The sequence below is a fragment of the Furipterus horrens genome, unplaced genomic scaffold (assembly GCF_987537825.1).
Source record: "Furipterus horrens unplaced genomic scaffold, mFurHor1.1.pri manual_scaffold_1, whole genome shotgun sequence".
Classification (NCBI taxonomy): Eukaryota; Metazoa; Chordata; class Mammalia; order Chiroptera; family Furipteridae; genus Furipterus; species Furipterus horrens.
Window position 1 is genome coordinate 190,579,556 of NW_028327171.1, and position 4,136 is coordinate 190,583,691.

A 4,136-nucleotide genomic window follows, 5' to 3' on the forward strand; every position below is an offset into this window, starting at 1 on the left:
CATCTATTCAAATACTTTCCCATTTTTAATTCATTGCCTGTTTTATTGTTCAGTTGTAAGTATTTATAAATTCTGGTTACCAGTTTCTTATCAGATATAAGATTTGCAAATATTTTCTCCTATTCTCTAGGTTTTCAATTTGATTCCCAAGCTTTGTTTTAATTTTTTGGCATATTTCAGGCTTGTTCTATTGAACTTACCATTTGTTTCCTTTGAAATATTTCTTGCTTGTTCTATTCCCTCTGTAGATATTCAGATTAATGCCTGCATCTTTACCCTGCCTTTCATGAACTCTGGCCCATTTAGTTTTGGGCACTAGGAACTGTGAAGTACCCATACCCCGACCCCATCCATAGGAGTCCACAGACCTTCATCCTTCATGAATGTTATCCTTGGGAAGTAGTAGTACAATGCGTTCTGTAGCAGTAACAGCCATGATCATGCAGTGGGAGGAGTCCCTTTTCCTTGGACTGGTACCTTTTTCATTGTTGCTTTTCCTAGTTTGGGGGGGGGTGTTTCAAAAGTCCCCTTAAGAATTTTCACAGAAGGAGAGAATATCTTACATGACTTTCTCTAGGTTTCTTTGAATTTGAATATGATCACTTAAAATTATAGAATGAGAGACTTCTGTCCAAGATGGAGGCCTAGACTGACACGCTCCATCTCCCTCCACAACTAAGAAGGAATACAGCTACCGCAAAACCAGAAACAACCAGAAGTTCCAGAAAATAAATGGAAGTCCAACATATGAAGTTATAAAGAAGTGGTGCTCATCTGGACGGGTAGGAGGAGTGAAGCCAGGGAGGAGAGGTCAAGCTGTGCTGGCTGCGGCAGCCGCAGTGACGGCTGCAGGACAGCGGTAAACACAGACACCCATATTTAAGGGGAGGCAAGAAGCACCTGGGGAGCATCCCCGGCTGCAGACCAGACCCGTCAGCTTGCAGTTCCAAAGCCTGGGAAGGCAGACCTCCATTGCCTTGGACTGTGAGGCCCAGAGAAGATAGGGATGGAGGAGGAGGCTCCTGGTCTCTCAGCGGAGAGTGAATGGCAGGGATCCATCTCAGACCCCCACCCCCACAGAAAACGCCACAGCCTGGTGAGAAGGGTTGCTGGTTGTGATGAGAGCATGGGGCTCCGTCCCCTATAGCATAGGAGGTGTGACAGCCCCGCCCAGGAAGCAAAGGTAAACACAAAACTGCCAGGATGGCACAGATCATGATGGAGATCCCAATCACATAGCTGACCAGACAGCAAATATCTTAATCTAACGAAGCAGCAGATAGGAAATCTTTCTGAGGCTCACAGTTCAGAGCTTTGGTTATACGACCTTACAGACCTAACAGCAGATCTTAAACAAGATGGGGAAGGAATAAAGGCTAGTTCTGCTGAAATGAATAAAAAAACCTATGAAACTAATGGTGAGGGAAAGGAAACCAGGGATCACATCAACAAATTGGAACATAGAGGATATGAAAAGTGAGGAAAATGAGGAGAAGCTCAGAAACCTATGGAACAGCTATAAGCGGGCCAACATTTGAATCATAGGGTTGCCAGAAGGTGAAGAAGAAGAACTAGAGATTGAAAAATTATGTGAAAAAATAATGAAGCAGAACCTCCCTAACTTGGGAAAGGAAACAGACTTACAGGTCCAGGAAGCACAGAGAATTCCAAAAAAAAAAACTGGACCCAGGAAGAACCACACCAAGACACATTATAATCAAAATGTCAAAAATTAAGGATAAAGAGAGAATCTTAAAAGCAGCAAGAGAGAAGAAGAGAATTACATAAAAAGGCATCCCAATAAGACTGTCAGCTGATTTCTCAAAAGAAACTCCGCAGGCAAGAAGGGACTGGCAAGAAATATTCAAAGTAATGAAAAGCAAAAATCTATGACCATGATTACTCTATCCAGTGATGCTGTCATTCAGAATGGAAGGGCAGAGAAAGAGCTTCCAGGACAAAGTAAAACTGAAGGAGTTCATCAGATCCAAACCACTGTTATATGAAATGTTAAAGGGACTTGTTTAGGAGAAACAGGATCAAAACTATGAAATTAAGATGAAAACTGTATCACAACAACCAACAACAGAAGCTAGGGAATCGAAACAAAGGCAAACTAAGTAGGCAACAAGAGTGGGAAAAGAATTATAGGTATGGGGAACATTTTGGGGGGGGTCAGTGGGGAGGGGGAAGGGGGGAAAGGGAAGGAGATGGTACAGGAATTAAGAAGCATGGTAGGAGGAAGTGGAGTAGATATGAAGATGTTGAGAAGAACTATATGCACAACCAATGGGCATGGACTGGGGGAGGGGCAACTGGAGGGAGGGGAGTCACTAAGTGGAGGGGAATAAAGGGAAAAGAAATTGGGACAACTGTAAGAGTGTAATCAACAAAGCATATTAAAAAATAAAAATATAAAAATAAAAATGCACCAAAAAAAATTATAGAATGAGATAAGTGCTATGAAAGTTACTGGTTAAACTAAAGAAAGCTGTGTTGGAATTAGGGTCACTTGAAAGCATCAGCCTTAGAATGTGACCTTCAGTCAGTGGACTCCAGATAAAAATAGGCACGAATAAAACGACCAAGAATGTAATAGGGAAGAATACCCTGCTTGCCCATCTTCAAGCCATAAGGTCATCTAGCTAGAACTAGATTCAGAAAAATCAGGGTAAATGAGTTCCAAAAGGAAGTTCCCTCCATCCCTCTTACCAGTCTTGATGTGGCTTCTTCTTTAAATCTTTAGTTGTAGTACTTTCATTTAGCTAGATTTCAGGTGGTTTGGAATATAGTTTTTCTGTAGTTTAGTTGTGATTTTGATATGGTTGTGGGAGGATGCAAGTACTGCATTTATCTATGCTGCCATCTTGAATGAAATCTCCATTTTAACCATTTTTAAGTATACAATTTAGTGACTTTAAGTACATTTACATTGTTGGGCAACCATCACCACTAGGGCTTATCTTTCTTTTTTTGGGGGGGGGGGTCCTTATCTTTCTTAAATACTGAAGTTCTCTGGATGATGCCTAGAATCCAGAAATGGCACTTTAACACATTTGCTAATAAAGACCATAAATTTTACTTTTATTCAGAGATAAAATATCTCTCTAATATTCTGTACTTCTTCCCAGAACTTAGCACATTTGAATTAGCTGAAATACAATGTAGTGACTCAGAGCCAAACTTACTGTTTTAAGTTTTGGCTTTCCTACTAGCTCACTGTGTGACCCTGCACAAATTAACTAACCTTTCTGTGTCTTAGTTTTCATGTCTTAAAAGAGGGGTCATGGCCCTGGCCAAGTGGTTCAGTTGGTTGGAGCTTCATCTTGTGCACTGAAAGATTGTGGGTTTGATTTCTGTTCAGGACACATGCCTAGATTTCGGGATTAATCCCTGGTCAGGGCATGTACAGGAGGCAACCCATTGATTTTTCTCTTTTACGTCAATGTTTCTCTTTCTATCTTCCTTCCTCTCTCTTTAAAATCAATAAACATACCCTCAGATGAGAATTTAAAAAAGGGGGGGGGGATTTGTAATAATACTTACCTTAGAAAATTGGGATGATTAAGTGAATAAAGCATGCTTGGCATATAGCAATTGTGATACGTGTTAGGTATTGTTTTTATTCTTAGAAATAATGTCTTCAAAGTTTCTTTTCTGCAGGATTGAATGTGCCATGAGGGCAGAGACTTCATCAGTTTTGTCTGCTGTTAGTTGAATTCCTTGCACATACTTCAGATCAACTTATATTTCAGCTCCTCCTCCTCTTCTTTTGCCTTAAATTTTTTTTGTGTTGTTGTTTATTTGTGCATGGACTTATTGAGAAAAGATTCAGATGTCTTACTACTATTCATGAGCTTTTGGGTTTTATTTTGAAGCTTACTTGAATTTGAGGAACAAAGTGAAAAACTTTCCTTTTTGAGGGGAGTAACCCAAGGGAAAGGCCAGAGCACTTAGTGCCCTCTAGGAGTTCGTTTGTCAGAGAGCTGGGCTTTACTTGGGAAAGAGGCCCTGAGCTCTGCTGTGGGAAAGTTGTCTACCTGCCTTTAGAAGGCGCTGTTTAATCAGGATCGTCCTAATGCCAGGACAGGGGAAGGAGAACGGCAGTGATGACATCAGCAGGAAATAAACTTAAA